We start from the raw sequence: 19,401 nt of genomic DNA, 5'->3' as shown, positions 1-19,401 counted from the left end.
TCAAACAACTAAAGCTACAATCTTTTATTGTGAGTTTCTAGGACGAAATCTGTTCAAACAGGGATTTAATGCAGGGGCCTCTGACTTGAAAACATTTGAGAAGGTCTGTGTTAATGAAACAGCTTACTACAAAACTTAAGTTTAAATGCATCTTAAAAAAAAACAGAAAGGGATTTCAGAGCACAGGGATTATGTTTCTGTTTGAAGTTGCCTGACACACACAGACTATACATACAAGCAAAATCATGACTGAGGCCACCACTGTGGTTTTATAACTTAAGACACACACACACACACACACATACACACACACACACACACACACACACACACACACAATGTTTTAATAGGGTACTTACCTGAAATGGTCACACAATAAATCCTGTGGTACAAAAGGTATTTCATTATCAGCTGGAGACACTAAACAACACAACATCAATTCTTGGTCACGTCAGAAGATCACATATCAGTTTTTCCTCCGTATTGTATATTTATATGACTATTTACTGTAGAAACCGGTGCATGAGACGCAATATTTTTTCATTAAAAAGTGGGGTGCGTGTACACCGATGTGTCCTGTTCACCAGTAAAATACAGAGAGAGGTTTGATCTGGATATGATTATAGGTCTGTACAAGGCTGTCCACACTAAGAATGATAACTATAACAATAACTATAAACATGATGATGTCACTCCAGCTGTTTCACCGGCTAATGAAAATAGATAGACTATTGATGAGCCGTTAATGCTATATGTTGAACGGAAAAATGATTGTGTGTTGATCAGAAGTATTTCAGACACTAGTCGCTGAGATGCTTCAGTATTTACACATCAAACTGATATTGAGGCGTGACTCAGGTGCAGTATTCTATTTGTGCACAGTGACAGCTGTGATGAAGAGTTTTTGGGATTGGAGTAAGCACACAGCTACATACTGTATCAAATATGTAAAGTTACTGTGTTCTTTTGAAAGGTTTCATTGAATCTCAGCCTATAAATGAATAACTACAGGTACATTCAAGTGTTTTCCCTGCGTGACATCCCCCAAAATAGACTGCGTCATATTCACCAGTGTGACTTATACACTGTTTTTTACATCACTTATGTATTTATTAGAACAATTAGACAATTAGAACATTTTCAGTGAACAATACATGTGTGCCAACCCTCAGCCATCACTGGCCTGACTTGGCTGGCTACATGAGTACATGTGCTGAAGTGACACCATGCTGCCGGTGGATGTTAAAACACTGAAATATATGTTTTAACATTCAACAGCAGCATGGTGGATGCTGTAAATTACGTGGCAATTTGTCCATTTTCTTATATATTCACAGGTGGGCGTTTCCTGTCCTGAGAAAAGGTCAGGGAGGCCATATGTTTCATTGGAAACATTCACAATTTCATGTAAATCTGGCTTATGTGTTCCCCAACTGGTTGAGTTCTAGACAGTGGTGCTACAGGAAATATTAGCAGGAGCCATCCTCTGGAGACCACGAAGCTCTACCACACACTTCATTGTAATCTAGAACAGTAGTTGTTTAGATATTTTCCTTTTGGCCAAAGTGTTGGAAAGACATACAGAAGAAAACTGGATAAACACAATCACTCCAGAGAAGAAGAACTGTACCTTCAAGCTGAAAAACTCATTTGAACACATATGAAACCTGGTAGGCAGTTTTACTATCACAAACCTAAGTAAGATAATGAAAAGCATAATTCTGCAGAATGTTAGGAATGTACAGTGTATTTAATTGTTACACTAAATTACAAAATGGGATTTCACTCCTGGATTTAACTGTTTAGTGTTGAGAGATGTAACATTTCAATTTAAACCATTTCAATTTAGTTATAAGATGATTGCAATTTCACTTTTCGTTTTCAAATCACAATGTCTTAGAACAGTTTTATCAGTTATCAAAGAGAATAAGTTTCACAAGCATTTAGTACTATGTTACACTAATATTCTGCACTGACAGCTGATTCCTTCTCATTTGTAGTAGAGAAGATGATCGTCAGCTTGAGAAGTTCATCTCTTTGTATATTTACCTAATTTTTGTCCTTGGTTATCTCCAAAGTCTTATCATTTGAATAATAGATCCTGCTATGTTTGGAATCTGAACAAAAGAAGTGATTGTCTATGATAACATTTTAAACAATTTAGTGGTTTTTATTTCCAGCTCCATGAACCTAGCAGACAAAGACAGGGAGAGAGAGAGAGAGACAGAGAGAGAGAGGGAGAGAGAGAGAGAGAGAGAGAGAGAGAGAGAGAGAGAGAGAGAGAGAGAGAGAGAGGAAGAGAAAGAGAAAGAGAGAGAGAGAGAGAGAGAGAGAGAGAGAGAGAGAGAGAGAGAGAGCGAGAGAGAGAGAGAGAGAGAGAGAGAGAGAGAGACAGTCAGTCAGACTGTAACATCTGTCAGAAGACATCTATGGCTTGAAGGTTTGCTTTATGAGCCACTGCACATACACAAACACATACAGAGAGAGGGGATGCATCAATTACATCTTGACCAAATTCAGTTAACCTTTTGTTTCTTGGGCCAGAGACACAGGGCCAGGGCCAGGGGCCAACCAGCACACAACAAACACACATACACACACACCAAAGTGCACACACACACACATAGACCCATTGGTACACATTAAGTGAATTAACGATGGTCCAGAACCTGGTCTGGACATCGTCACTGAGGCATCTGGTCGGCACTGCTTCTCTCTGATGATATCTCTCTCTTATTTGTCTCTTGTTTACGCAGGGCTACATTCTCCAGATAAGCACTTATTCTCATATTAATGAACAAAGCATATTTAAAACATGCAAGAAAAGTCACACTGGATATAATTTGGGTTATGCAACTATTGCACATATCAATAATATTTGTGTGTTTATGATGTATTATTCTATATTTTCTGTGTGAATAAAAAAGCAGTGTACTACCAGACTGAAACGTCTGGGTATTAAGATGAACCTCTATTGAACTCTGTGAGTAAATTGATGAATTGTGTTGGAAAAAACTGAATGGGATAGGCAAGTACTGGGGTTTTATGTAGAGCTGAAATGATTAGTCCATGAATCCATTAGTCAGGCGGAAATGAATTTGTAACTATTTTGATAATCAGTTAATCATTTTAGTTGCTTTTCAAGCAAAAATGCAAAGTTGGTCTCAGCTTCTTAAATGTAAGAATCTGCTGCTTCTCTTTGTCAGGATAGTAATAAAAATAAAAAAAATTACTGTTGGTTGGGGGAAAAAAAGGAATTTGATGAAATCACCTTGCATCTTGGTAAATGCTGACAGTAAAATAATTGATATCTCTGTATTATAATTGTTTCTGCCACAGATGTATATACTGTCAGTAAGGTATGACTACTTGGATACACTGACAATTGAATGTTGATGTGGAGCTTGGTTGCACTGTGTGGGTATCAACCATTGTGACCAACAATATATATATATATATATATATATATATTACAAAATCAACCTTTGTTAGTGTTACATTCAATTGTAAGCATTAATAGCACTTCTAGTTCACATTCCTTACAAAGTGACTTCAGTTCTATTTCAGGTATAATTTCATTGTTACTTATTGTAGCAATTGCTCCTGTGCATTTCAGGAAAAAAATATCAAAGATCATGATACCAGCTACAGTATAATCTTTTCCCTTGTATTTGCCTTTCTTATACATACCCATTTATATATATATACCCATATCAAGTAACAAAACAGATTTGAGTTAACAGAACAATTTCAAACAACAAGATTTCCTAGACAAAATGTGTGAATCAGTGATTGGTTGTAGAAACTCTGACATGCACATGTTCAGCCCATTCATGTTCTAGTCTGGCTGCTGTGTGGTTGACTGACACAGCTGAGAGTCACACAGTCACAGTCAGCAGGTACTGCAGACTGATGAGCTAGACTACAGACTCTCATCAAGGGAAAGTGAAAGGCTCATTTTTGTCCAAAAAGTTGCTGGATTGGTCATCATGTTTTTGCATTTATGTTTTAAAATATGAAATAAAGTTCCTATTAAATGTCATGAAAGCAAATGTTATTAATCTCTAATCTTAATCCGACTGGGTTATACTTTTTGTCATATCTGCTTTATTCTATCATACCAATTTTTCATGACTTTTTCGATTAATTTAGTCTTAATGAATTCACATCATTGTTTTCTGTCTCTGCTTTAATACCAATGTATCAGAGTCCATAATAGCCATTCAATGTGTTGATGTTCACTAATTATCTCTGTATACTGCAGTTTTTACTGATATTGGTAGAGTCTGTCTGTCTGTCATACACAACTTTCAGTTAAATTAAATTCAGTTCAATTTTTATTTAAAAATCACAGAAAAGTTATCTCAACTACCTTTTCACACAGAGCAGGTATATACAGTACAGCCAGCACTCAGTGACAGTAGCAGGAAACACTCCTCTAACAGGAAGAAACCTCAAGCAGAAGCAGACTCTAGATGGGCTGAAGAGGGGAAGACACAGAGAAGCACAGTAGAAGCAATGATAATAATAATAGAAGTATGACTAATGATAATAATAATAATAGCAGCAGTAGGACATGGTCACTGGATGTCAAGCAGGACAGTGACTTTAATCCACAACTTCAGTAACAATGTCTAAAGTTTGAGATAAACACAAATTGCAACTAAACAACACAACTCCAAACTGTGGCTTAAAAGCAACACATGAACACACACACAAGTGGATACAGTAATATATATATTCTTTGAAAAATTGAATGGGTTGAAAAATGGCCATTCACCACCATGCAGATATATTCCTGCTTTTCTTCTGTTTATCTTTATCATCATTGTTGAGGTATTTTGGTGAACTATAAAGTGAGAAAACAGATGCCATACATATATATCACAAGCTGCGGCACCAAGGCACCAACCTCACCAGAAAATATTTTTTTAATAAGATAGTGTATCCATTGATGCCTAGATAAATGTTTGATGACTATATAAATATAGTGTATGAGTTATGAATATGATAGAGCTAAATATGGACAGGTTACAATCTGGGGCCGCCAGCCAAATGTAATATTTACACGTTAACTATAAGGCTTAATATGGAGGAACACTGTTTAATGTGTGTGTGTGTGCGTGTGTGTGTGTGTGTGTGTGTGGGGGGGGGGTTTGGGGTCAATATATTTATATGTAGAGAGGCTTTGTGCCAAGTGTTGGTGCCAGAGTAAGAAAGCTGAGGTAGAGAGCAAGTTTATGTTCTCTATGCTCTTTCTTTCACTCTCTGTGTCACACAAACATGCGCACACGTGCACACACACACACTCACACACATACACAGTGCCCAGTGGCAGCTAAAAGTGTTTAAGTGTGTATTTGTCTCAGTGCCAGTTTCCTTCCATTAGAGAGACAAAGCAGCTGGCATCCAAAGCCTCATATAACCTGTAGCACAGTAAACACAGCCATCCAGATCCCTTTGAAACCTGTGGCATCAAAACTCAGCCATAACTCCATAAGACTATAGGTAAACAATGATCCAGCCAACCAACCAGTAGGAGTCACTATGGCAGCAAAAAGGATGAGAACACTGCATGTGTTCATTTCAACACAAAAGACCAAATCAGAAAATATGTCTTAATGTAATACTGAGTCTTTCAGTTGTGCCTTTCTAATCCTCTCCAAATACTATCATTGATGAATCTATTCAACAGTGGGACATTTGTCTTTTTCTTTTCTAAATGTTTTAGTCCCAATTTTAGTTTGACCAAGCTGTAGGCATACGCTCACACTCAGTGCCCAATCTTCTTATACTTAAAGCGAAAGCTATGTAACATTTGCTAAACAGTATAAATTGTGGTCACATGTGTTAATTCCAGGATAATGGAACATCATTTCTTGTCATTTCCCAAGATTTTCTTTAAAGACCTCATAATTAGGCATCCTGATAGAGGACATGTACGATGGGAAAAAAACACAAACATGTAAGGTACAGTGTATTTACTTCCTGTTTTACTTTTTTTTGTAAAGAAATTTTTATTTGTGACATGTTTAAATATAATAGAACAAGTAGAGAAGTCATACCAGACTAACTATTATATTGAGCGAGGATGCATTGTTATAGTGTTGCTTTAATGTTATTCCATTGTTGCTAATTCATTCCAATGTTGAATTTGTCATTCAAGTCATCTTCTGTTGGGGTTTTACAGCATTTAAACAAAACATCATCATATTTTACAAACAGCTGCCACAATATGAAATAGTAGACTGTAGTGTATATGTATATTTTTTTAAAATAGTTACAGTGGCAATTCAAGTTAATATTTCATCTCATTGCTCAGTAATGTCACTAAATGGCTAGTGTAATATTCTTAATTTAGCATGGCAGTTTAATCAGTTGTAACTTCATTTACCAATTAGAGCTTACAGTACATCGGGAGATCTTGCTGATGGAGACTTCGTATAAGAGAGGAAGTGCCAGTGCAGGGGACACGGTTTGTGGTGCTGCTGGACCTGAGGAGGCAGGGGCCATGGCTGAAGGACAAGCTGTGGAGCTGGAAGGGAACCCCTCAGTCAAGAGGACCTGGATAGCAGAACTGGTACATCTAACATCTCATAAAGTGAAACACTCTGTTGCTGTTGCCAGTGTATTTGGTCCTTAACTAAGACTACTGTAAAGAAGTCTAATACAACAGTCCTGTAAACAAATCATTCATTCATAGAGGTGATGTGTTCAGTTTCTGAGGCTCTAGATTTGATGTTTAGTTTTGAAATGTATTGTACTATACTGACAGGGATTTCTAATACTATGTAGATCCTATTACATCAATAGGACTAGGCTAAATAACAAAAAACACCTTCCAGTTTAGGAATTAGTAGCCTGATTACACATGCATAACAGATGTGTTTATATTTCTACATTAGTCTTTTTAACAGAAATATTTTTTAAATGATTTTATTCTGTATGTCCATGAAAGACACCATTCTATGGAGATATGTCTAAAAGAGAATGTGGTTAGTAAAGTGCAGCTCCTAGAGTCTGGTTTAGGCTCTGTGGTTGAGAAAGTGTGTCCAAACCTTTGACTGGTCATGTATTTAGATTAGATTGGTTCTTGTTGCATTGCCTCACTGTTCTACTGCAGTCCACATCAACTCCAGTTGATTTGCATTATAGTTTTCAGTACTGACTGGACACAGTTTCATATCCACCCCACTCAACCTGCACCATGCTAAAACAACATCATCCAAAATCCCTACAGTATGTGATCTATGGATAAAACACTGTTATTAACAACTTGAAATAAGTAATCAGGAAAACATGTGACATCCTTGACAGATACTGGACACACACAGTCTCATGACATGCTTTGCTGTGCTGTATAAGTGAATTGAATGTTATTATATTGAACTTCTATATATATTGTAATGTATCATGTTTAGGTTGCCATAGAGTATATTAAGGTCCCATGATTAATATGAACCCCTAATCCTTCCCTCACACTGCCACAGATAATGTGTGATAATGGATTCTTTCTAATCCCATCCTGTGTCAAGGAGCTCTACAGGTGCATTATTTTTCATTTTAGATTGGAAAAAGAAAATTGGGCCAATTTGAGTCTGACTCATATCATTTTAACTATTATATTTGTTATTTATATATTTATGACCTTACCATTTCTTACTAACAAATGTACAGGCACAACTCTATTTATGTCACATGGGTGACGAGCCAGATGGTTCATTACATAGAACCCTCTGAGAGGTCATCTTTGGTAACTATTTGGAAAAGGGCAGGCTCTTTCAAAACACTTGGCAGGTGATTGGATGAACCGTCTATCCATCACTGCCTACCACAGGCTAACCTCTTGCTGTCATCATATCTAACCTGTTTGTTCAGCCACAAGCAGATAGAAGAAATCCATATCAGTGCCCTGGATGAGAAGTTGCATTTAGAAAGTATGAAATGGAAATTGAATGATTAGCTCTAAAGCCAAATTGCATAGAATTAGACCAAAATTGTCTTAAGAAATGTTGTTCAATGACTTTCTCAGCAATCTTTGAGACATTTCCAGTCATCAGGAAAGGAGCAGTGTTTAAAGAACAAGTCAATAAAATGAGCAGTGGGGGAGTTAAAATATCTTTGTATAATTTAACAAGCATGTCAAATTGGAAACATCTCTACATTTGGAGATTTTTAATGGGGATATAATTACCTTTACTTGTGACTCATTAGTCTCTACCAGCTTGAAAAACCCGACCTGTAGCATCTCTAGGAACAATATACAGGTTCCTTTTTGTCATTTTTTTCTAAGCTCACATACAGACTCAAGGAAAACTTTCCCTGTACTTTCATTTTCACTAGGTCCCTCCTTGTGAGATTATCACTTTTTCCCCCAGACCAATTTAATGGTGCCTTTTGCCGCATTCAATATATTTTCATAAACCCCAGTAAATTATTTTTCGGATTTTATCTCTATGCTCATATTAACTTTTCCCCACATAATTGATTCTGTGAGTAAAAGGATCACAGCCATAGCCCAGACCATCAGAGGACAGTCCATCATCCCTGTTCAAGCTCTTGATGTCACAAATGTTGTTGTGACAAATTCTTCTTGCTGACCTCTGGGTATGCACTGACGGATCATTGTATTAGTTGTCATGGTCCTAAATTTGCGATTAAATTATAACATAATAAATATCAGATCAATTTGTCCTGGAGCATTTTGTATGCATGTACTGTAGTGGACATGATAGGTGCTATGTACATCCTTAAAAAGACATGAAGAAGCCTCTAGTTTGTTGGATTGTGGTGTAAAACACTCCATTGGGATGGCTGTGGTTCAGGAAGTAGAGCGGTCCTCCACCCATCAATAGAAAGACTAGCGGTTCCTCCAGTCCACATGTAGATGTGTCCTTGGGCAAGACACTTAGGCTCATCCCTATGTTCCTACAGCCCTATGTGCCCCCACTTCTAAGAAATGTTCCTCCCATCAAAATTAAGCCTTAGGCTCCCTCAAGGATTTTCCACCAAATTAGGCCCTATGTTTCCTCAGTCCTGCATTCCCACAGCACAAGTATGGCTATTCCCTGATGCACATAACGTGTTGTTGCCCCCCTCCTTAACCTGTTTTTTATCTCTGAAAATGCTTGAAAGATAGGTGAAAATCTTTATTTTATTATTATTAAACTGAGGGAACATAGGGCTGTGGAACAAAGGGATGTGGAATGGAACATAGGGCTGTGGAATGGAACATAGGGTTGTGGAACATAGGGCTATGGAACATCGGGCTGAGGGATCATAGGGCTGTGGAACATAGGGTTGAGGGAACATAGGGCTGAGGGAACATAGGGCTGTGGAACATAGGGCTGTGGAACATAGGGCTGAGGGAACATAGGGTTGTGGAACATAGGGCTGTGGAACATAGGGCTGAGGGAACATAGGGTTGTGGGAACATAGGGCTGAGGGAACATAGGGCTGTGGAACATAGGGCTGTGGAACATAGGGCTGAGGGAACATAGGGTTGTGGAACATAGGGCTGTGGAACATAGGGCTGAGGGAACATAGGGTTGTGGGAACATAGGGCTGAGGGAACATAGGGTTGAGGGAACATAGGGTTGAGGGAACATAGGGCTGAGGGAACATATTGCTGAGGGAACATAGGGCTGTGGATCATAGGGCTGAGGGAACACAGACACACTCCTGATAATTAACTTCAAATTTCAGTCCATTTACCAGTTGTTCTTCTTCTGCTGCATGTGTGACAGAGTAGCCACAGTGGTCAATACACAAGCAATTTTTAATATATCAAGCAGTACATATTATAACATTATAAAAATCTATTCATTGAGAACATTATAACATAGATTTTTCACAAATCTATAAGCTGTCATTGTAACTAAATAGTAAGTACACAATTAATACCCACAACATGATGTTGGTGTTTTATAATCATACACAATGCACATACAATTAAGTCTCAGTGTTAATTCGTTTATTTTTAAAGTTGACTCACCAATTCATTGGCGTGTGTGTGTGCTTGTGTGCACACAAGTATGTTTGCATGTGTGCACAATGGATAAGAAATGGTATCTTAACTCTTTCCACAATGAGGTCACTGAAACACACGAGTCCGGTGCTTTTCTGTGTGTTAGTGTGTGGTGGAATAAGTGAACAAACAGTCGGACTACAGTCTGGTTCCCATGGTATTAGTAGTAGTCGTGTAGTGCTGGAGATATGAGCGTTTGTGTGTGTGTGTGACAGAGAGAGGTGCCACTGTTATCAGCAGAGCAGTAGGAAGGTTATGCTACACCAACAGGAATGTCTCTCGTCAGTCTTGACACAGTCCAGCTGTCTCTCTTTCCCTCTCTTTGCTCTGTCGCTCTCACACACACATACATTTACAGGAGCAGCACTAATAAATAAACAGATTGCATTTGCAGTGGAAGAACAGACATGAAAACAACACACCTTATGAAAATAACGTACACATACACACACACACACACACACACACACACACACACACACACACACACACACACAGACAGAAAAGACAAAAAATGTACAATCACAGAACAAAACACAAATACTGCACAAACATGTAAGTATGTATGTATACATACTGCTATGCTGTATGAATGGAGATACTGGAAAACTAATATTGAAGAACAAATAAAGAAAATATATCCACATAAAAATACAGAATTTAGCAACAAATACATGATCCATGCTTTTCCTATCCTAATAAATAATGCTGAGGTCATCTAAACTGAAACTTAACAGCTTTTTTGTTTGTTTTTGTGCTAATTGTGAGAACAGGCTATAACATCAATTCATTACACTTTTCTGAATTGCTTACACACTATGGGCCCTATTTTAACGATCTATAGTGCATGGCGTGAAGCGCGTGGTGCAAGTGCCTTTGGGGCGGGTCCAAATCCACTTTTGCTATTTTAACGGCAGAAAAATGGTCAATGCACCAGGAGCATGGTCTAAAAGGGTTGGACTTAAGTCCCCTCATTAATCATAGGCGTGTTTTGGGCATAACATGCGTAAACCAATCAGAGTGTCATCTCCCATTCCCTTTAATATCCAGGAGCACAGTCAGTTCGGCTGATTGCTATTATAGTGGCGGATTTGCCAAGCAATGTGTTTTATTCACTCAAGTCCTTGTTCAAAGTTTGGTGTGGTGTTGGATGTTTATTGATACCTCAGGATATCGGTGAGCACACTGACACAGAGTAGATCTGGGACAATCCAATGATAACTTGGTGGGGGGGCTGGTTCTTAGGTGGACAATGTTAACTGCAAAGAGTCACAACAGGAGGAGGGTCTACATTCAGACAAAAGCCATAGATGAAATAATCAGGGGGCAGTACTGATCAAGGGCTATGACGTCACTAGCTCAAGGCGTTGTTCTCAGATGTAACTTGATTATATCACACCTCTGGCCAAACGTGCATTTCTTCTTCAGTTTCAAGAATAAAACATGAGTTACATGAGAAGAAAGTTGGCTGATGAGCTGCTAACCTGACATGTTATTCATAAAAAGGAAGAATATGGTGTTATAACTGACCAGTCTGATGAGGGTAAAGGTGTGTGTGGTTACACTGTAGCAGCCTGGTGTCATTAGCTGATTTAGAGGCTGTGTGTAATGGCATTGTGCAGACTTCATCATCAACATATCAGTCCTACAGTATAACCAGCTGTGGATAACAGACACTGTAAGAATCATTCACATTAAATAACAGATCAGTACAGATGTTTTAACCACAGATGTTCAGATGCTTTTCTTGTTGTGGAAGCGGAGCATCTTTCCTCCAGAAGCAGACATTGTTGTGACTCATTCTACACAAAAACACCAAATACTCACTCTGTGCTGCATATTTTCTCGTCTCCTCCCGTCAGGTCACCGTGCACACATCTGCACACCACACAGACATCTCGGTGCTTTAGTTTTTATTTATTTATCTTTTAATTACAGTTTTAGTTCTCTTTAAAATCATTTTGTTCAATCATGTAGTAACAGGTAAACTCAGCAGGGTTTTAATCGTTGAAAGTATCTAAACATGATCAGTGTCATCTTAATAATATGTGTTAAATATTGTTCAAAAACGTTTTTAATCATGTTAACCCTTCATACAGTTGTTATGATTGTCCGCAGCGCCATCTCCAAGGTGCTGAACACCCTAACAAACACACAGTAGTGTAAGGCTCATTCTCATTCAATCTGTTATTTTTACAATTAATTAAATCTGATAAATATTATGACGAACCATTATGACATGTATTTATTTTTATATGTTGATGTAATAGGCTACTTTTATTTTATATGTTTCTGTGCCGCTGCCTGTCCCTGTGTGTGTGTAACAGGCAGAGTGCAAGCGCATTGTGCACCGGCCTATTAAAAACTTGATTATGCACCTTTAAAATAACAGTGAAATATATTGTTTATTTACTGGTTTGTTTTTTTGTCAGTGGCGCAATGACTATCCTCTGCCTTAAAATAGCAACACCTCATTTTTGAGACCAACACACCCATGGGCACACAGACCGTAGCAAGTACATACCAAAAAGACAGACACAGTTCCCACAACTGTGACAAAACTCTACATACAAATCCCTTCATTTATCGCTGTCTGCACCGTGTGTTCATTCAGTAATATTAATTGAAGTCATCATAAACTGAAGTCATTAAATCACAGAAGTCATCACATCGCAACTCCACGGCATTGATGCAGTCAGCATCTCAATTGATCAGATTCTTGGACAGAACAGGCTGAGGATGAAACAAGCCTATCATGATCCTTACAAAGGGAACATTGAAGATCAAAGACTGGAATATGTGCATGTATGTTTTTTCATGTTATGAGTATTTATGTAGCACAGCAATATACACTGAAGAACAGGCTATATGATGGCCAATTTGTGTACTATAGCAATATATTTCAGAGAAGTCAGTTACTGAAGGGTTTCTCTTTTTATAGTGAATCGTTGATATCTATTGTAACAGGAATTGTAAGAGGAGGTGGTAGGACAGTAAGCTGATGAGCAGATGAGTTGCAGTTGAGTGCTCAGGTGAACAGAGTTGGCTGATGAGGTGGGTGTGGCTGACCGGCAGAGTGACGCAGAGGTGGGGTAAATGGATTTACCAGCAGGCAATGAGGAGGAGCTGACTGTGAAATCTATGCCAGAGATACTCCTAATGAACCCATCTTTGTTGCCAAAAGGAGGTGAAGGGGAGAGGAATATAATTGGCCATTGTGAATATCCCAGGTCAGTGAGGAGGGAATCTGACAATGTGTGCCACCATCAGCCAAAGAAGTGTCCGTCACCGCTATGTTACCCTCAGTCCATACAACTCCATGCATCTGCTGCTTTTCCTTCAAGTCCCTACCCTACCCTACCAAGTGTCACCTGTCAATCAAAGTCACCACCTCTACCAGAAACATTGACATTAGGTCTGAGAGCTTTCTGCGGCAGTGTTGCCAACTCCTCAGTAAGGAAAGTAGCTATTGGCTGTCCTAAAAGTCGCTAGAAGTCGCTAAATGACGTCATCGTCTAATTTGCATAGTTATCATGTGCATGTTATTGTTATGGACATGTAGAAGAGAGGAATAACGTCTTGGGAGAGACAAAAAGTGAGTTAAAAAACCCTAAATATGTTAAAAACTACAAATGAGCTTTCTTATGTTGATTCTTGGTTTGTTTGTTTTTTAAAATGTAAATACATTTTGATATTTATTGTTAAATGTTAGAATATCAAATTGAATCAAAAGACTGTTATGCAGGGTGGATGCGGAGGGGTTTGGGGTGTGGGTCTCTTCTCTGCTCTGACTGCAGCTGTGTGAGGCTACTGTGAACCTGACCGCCTGTGAGTGCTTTGGGACAGGGGAGGGGCTCAGGGCAGCACCCACTACTCGTTGAGGACAGTAACGATACGTGCTTTCACTTCAGAGTCTCCAATAACACCAGAAAAAGTCGCTAGATTTGTCGCTAGTCGCTTTTGAGGAAAAAAGTTGCTATGAAGGTTTGGAAAGTCGCCAGATTTAGCGAGAAAGTCGCCAAGTTGGCATCACTGTTCTGCGGCTAGCTCTATGGCGCTGACTCGGCGGCTAACTCAGCGGCTAACTCAGCTAACTGTAGACTGTAGTAGTAGTAGTGTGCGCTGAATGTATTTATACCTCTACAGCAGGGGCGGGTTTATGCTAATGCTGAACACAGAAATCTTGAAACGCAGTTTGTGAAGCCTAGCTCCACAATTCAAATCTAAATGGTTGAAATGCTTTTCAACCATTCAGATTTGGTCCATGTCATTTAAAAACTCTAAAGACCGACCACACGAAAAACAAAACCGTGTTATGCGGCTCATACGTTGTCCACAAAACGGGCAAAACATCACTCGATCGCTGTCCATCTTGGCTCACCATGAACTCTACCGACGACAACAACAGCTCGTATTGGCTGCTGCTGTTATCACTTCCAGTTCAACCCCCGGAGTTGGTACATTCCCTTTACGGTTGATGGTTGATATTTGTAAATTTGTTTCGGGACTTGTAAAAGTGTTTCGCCGCTTGTAAATTTGTTTTGCCGTTTGTAAAAGTGTTTTGTGTCTTGTTCATTTGTTTTCTGAAATGTAAATTTGTTTCGGGACTTGTAAATGTGTTATGGTAATGTACTTTTGTTTTATGATATGTACAAATGTTTTCCAAAATGTAAATTTGTCTCAAGCTTTGTAAAAGTGTTTCACATGTGGTAAACTTGGTCTTGGCTAACCCTAACCTCCCGGCCACCGTACTTTTTACACCTTTTTTAGAAATACATTCATGACCTATTTAATGTGTTTAGAAGAAAATGTTCTTCACTTTACATGGTCTTTAATGGTCTGTGAGATCATGTGTACCACCTAGACCATAGCCACCATGCTATGTTGTCATTTGGGAAGATTCATTTGTGACTGGTTCACAAACAATGCATTAAGTAGTAACCTCTTTCTGCCAGCATATTGTCCTTTTCTAAACCCCACAGAGGTCTCTGTCGTACCTCCTCCAGGCCATGGAGGACACTCGTTTAGATGTTACTATTGAGACTTGCCAGGGGTGGATTTGGCATACAATGGGGTTTTCCCACCACTGTCTGGCTAGGGCTATAATTACCTGTGATGTGTATGAGAATCTCTGACCTGACGTAAACTTGAGATGGGATGCTGAGACAGAATGTGATGTCTGTTATGTTAAATGTACTTTTGTTACTTTATATTATGACTGTCTCTGAAATCATCAGTTGCATTTGCTTGATTTCTCATTTTGTTTACATTTTAAAATGAAAGATTTTGAAAATGTATACATGTGTTGTGTCTTTTATAATGCATGTAAAGCGATTGTTCTGGGCGAAACCATACAGTGAGAATCATTCACTGCAAGTTTGTTACTTTGACTTGATCTCACCAGTATGTTATGGCCATATTGTAGTGTGTGTGTATTTGATGTCTTTAGTGTAATGTCTCAAGGCAAAATTTGGCTTTGAGTGGAGAAGTTTTGAAAATGGAAGTTTGTGAAGATGGGAGTGCACTTATGCATTTGTGTTTAAAGCTTTAGGAAATGGCACATCACTTTCAATGGACCAACTCAGTGTATCACTGGGTCAACTGCAGATTGTACAAATACATATGAATTCTATGTAAAAGCAAAAGAAATGCTTATTCTGTTGTGAATATTTGAGAATGATTTGAGAAACAATGATACCTAATGCCAGGACAGACTATTTGACAACATTTTGACATGCATTTTTAAAATGTGGTTTACACAATGGACAAATGTAGCTAGGTTTGGGCAATATATTTTAAATGGATAAAAAAATACCTGTGACTTAATCTCCATGTCCTTCCCTGGATTACTAAAGTGCCAGGCTTCAAAATCATAACATTTGTGTAGATAATTTACACAGGTAGCATAGTACATCTATCAGTCATAAGGGGTGGCGCAGGTGGAGCCAAATACAGGAGGTATCAGGCACTGAATCTTTAAGTCTCAGAAGCAAAACTGAACAGGACACTGAGCTACACAGAACAAAGAATGCAACATCTAAACAAGGCGATGAGGTGCAGGTGGGGAGATAGGAGGGGACTGAGGAGATGAAACAGAACAGGAAAGAAACTGGTTGGCTGGGGAAAACACTGGGAAAAGGGCAGGGCTGATGAGGAAGAGTAGGCTGAGAAAAACAGGACAAAACACAAAAGGCAAAAGCTGCCATGGGCTGAGGACACATCAGAAACAAAACTTCATCCATTAACTAAATACAAGTCTACAATACAATCATGCACAGACCTCTGCATATATACCTTCATAAATCAAACTTTGTCAGAATTACATTATATTCTGAATCTTGAAAATACATCTTAAATAAGTGCACGAGTCACACACTGAGCAAACACAGCAAATTAACTTAAACATTACATTTCCAACCTATTAACTTACACCATAAAGACTAGAAACATACATTACTGTTCACATAGACTGAAAAATCTGTCAAGTGGAGCGACCTGCATATTAAGACTACATGAACCTCTGAGTTTCAGTTCACATTTGCACTTTTGAGTATCTATGAGAGGCAATGAAGCAAACAACAGTAGCTCAAGTGGTCCTTAAATATAACGTGCAACCTCTTCCCATCTGTCCTCCTCCCCTCAGGCCAGTCTGAACAAACAGCAAAAACCACTGAGGGCACATTTTCTAAAAAGTAATTCAAACTATAATGATTCTGCAGTTATACAGCAGGGGAAATAAGTATTGAATGCATCAACATTTCAATACTTCAGTAGTAGTATTAATAATAGTTCAATACTTTTTTCCGGTGTCATTCCACTTTATTACATACATAACTTTATTTATAGACTTTAATGTTTTGATTTCTTTATATGTGTGGATTTCTTGAGTTAATCCCAAAGTCTGGTGAACATTTCATGTGAATATCCTGGTTGGAAATATATTTACTGAAAAAAAAAGTTCAATACTTATTTCCCCCAATGTACATGTTTTTTTATCCCCAATTTTCAAAAGAGGATACAATAGTTTGGGAGCATATTTCCAGATACCCAATAGCATATAGCATATAGCACTGATTATGTATTGTCATGACATTCACCCAAGAAACAGCAACCTTTTACATTTACATAAGGCACTACCAAATTCATATTCATATTAGTCCTTTTATGGTGCTATTGTCTTCTCTATATGTGTCTGTCAGATTTAAATTTCTGACAGCATAGCTCATAAATCACTTTGAATCATATTGGACAATATGACATTTCATCAGACTCACAAATCTCATGTCCAGGTAAACTCACTGAAGTTCTGGACTTTACATGTGATGACATCACTAAAGAAGAATAAAAGTCAGTCAGTTTTCTGCTTCGTATACCATAACATAAAGACATGTTTTATACAATACAATACAATACTATACTATACAATACTATACTATACTATACTATACTATACTATACTATACTATACTATACTATACTAAACTATACTATACCATACCATACCATACCATACCATACCATACCATACTATACTATACTATACTATACTATACTAAACTATACTATACTATACTATACTATACTATACTATACTATACTATACTATACCATACCATACCATACCATACCATACCATACCATACTATACTATACTATACTATACTATACTATACTATACTATACTATACTATACTATACTATACTATACTAAACTATACTATACTATACTATACTATACTATACTATACTATACTATACTATACTGAAATAATAACCATAAAATGGTATATAACAGTGTTAGAGGAAGTTATCAAATCTTGTAATCCTTGTACTTACAGAAAGGTAGTCATGCTACCAGAGATATAAAATAGAATAAAAAACTAATCTACAACTAAAAGTGCCACCTTCAACACTGTTGTCAGAACAGTACAAGTATCATTAGAAAAATAAATCAATTCACAAAATTCATGAATTGCCACCCAGCACTGGGTGTCAACATGTCAATACACCATCTACAGTTGATTGAAATAGTACTTACTAACAATAACACATGATGAGAAAATGCATTATATATATATATATATATATATATATATATATATATATATATATATATATATATATATATATATATATATATATATATATATATATATATATATATATATATATATATACTATATAGTTAGACTAAGTAGAAAAATGTGAGAGAAAGCAAAATGATGAGCTACTACACTTCAAAAACAATACTATACAATTTGTCATATGTATAATTGAACAATGTAGCTATAACTATATAAAACTCTGCTTAACACAAACATGGAAAAGGTCAGGAAATGTCATAATGTCATAATGACGTAACACAACAGTGGAACAGAACAGGCTTCCCACTGATTGTATGTAAGGTTGTATTGGATTACATTGGATTGTTTTATTAATTGTTGGGGATCTTACCTCCTTCTATATATTGCATTGTTGCATGTCACAGTATTTGTTCTTTTTAAGGCTTTTTTTCTATTTCTTACAAAGATGGAACACAGTGTTAGTTTAACAGATGCCACAGTTATGAAATATGTATTTAATTCAAACTTCAGGTGTTTTTCCTTTAGCCCTGATGCATTGAAACACCACAGAAAATAATTCTTTTCATTCTGATTTTGTTTCATGATTGTGTGTTTCACTGGTTTGGTTTTCACTTGGTCTACTATTCACGTCATTCATGTTAGATTACTTTCTTAATGAATTGTTTGGTCTATAAAATTTCAGAAAAATGTGTATCACAATATCCGAGAGCACAATGTGATGTCTTCAAATGTTGGCTGCAAACCCAATAATATTTCATCAACTATAATGTAAGTTGAATTCTCATATTGGACGTTGCACAAATGATTATTCAATTATTCGTTGCAGCCTAGCATCATACAGTAGTTACAATGATTAGAGGGCACTGTACACCATAATCAATCAATCAATCAATCAATCAATCTTTATTTATATAGCACCGAATCACAACAAAGTCATCTCAAGGCTTTACACATAGAACAGATCTAAACCGTACTCTTTCAAAATTTCTCAGTGTTGAATTGTTTTAAGTTATAGTTCATTAAGATATTAACATCTGTGGTGATTAGAATAAGGTAATAACCATCAACCAAAAATGATCTTTATGTCCTAGGATTTCATCTTGGTAAAAAAAGTGGAAAAGAGAAGGTACAAACTGAAAAGCACTTTTTGTTTTGTGAAAATTGAGAATATTTTATGTTATATTTTAATGATTGGTATTTAACCATACCTTATTAGGAGGCCTGGGGACCACACTTAGCTAAGTGTGTGCATGTGTGTGTCCGGCTGAGGGGGGTGAGGGTGGTGGTGGT

General features: G+C 37.4%; 1 protein-coding gene across 1 annotated transcript in view; it reads left to right on the top strand.

The window, feature by feature from the left end:
• saraf (store-operated calcium entry-associated regulatory factor) overlaps nucleotides 1-19,401 on the top strand; it is a 171,979-nt gene that overhangs the window by 26,421 nt on the left and 126,157 nt on the right. The window lies entirely within an intron of this gene.

The sequence above is a fragment of the Scomber japonicus genome, chromosome 2 (genome assembly GCF_027409825.1).
Source record: "Scomber japonicus isolate fScoJap1 chromosome 2, fScoJap1.pri, whole genome shotgun sequence".
Taxonomy (NCBI): Eukaryota; Metazoa; Chordata; class Actinopteri; order Scombriformes; family Scombridae; genus Scomber; species Scomber japonicus.
The sequence above is the reverse complement of the archived record's forward strand: the minus strand, read 5'-3'. Positions and strand labels throughout refer to the sequence as shown.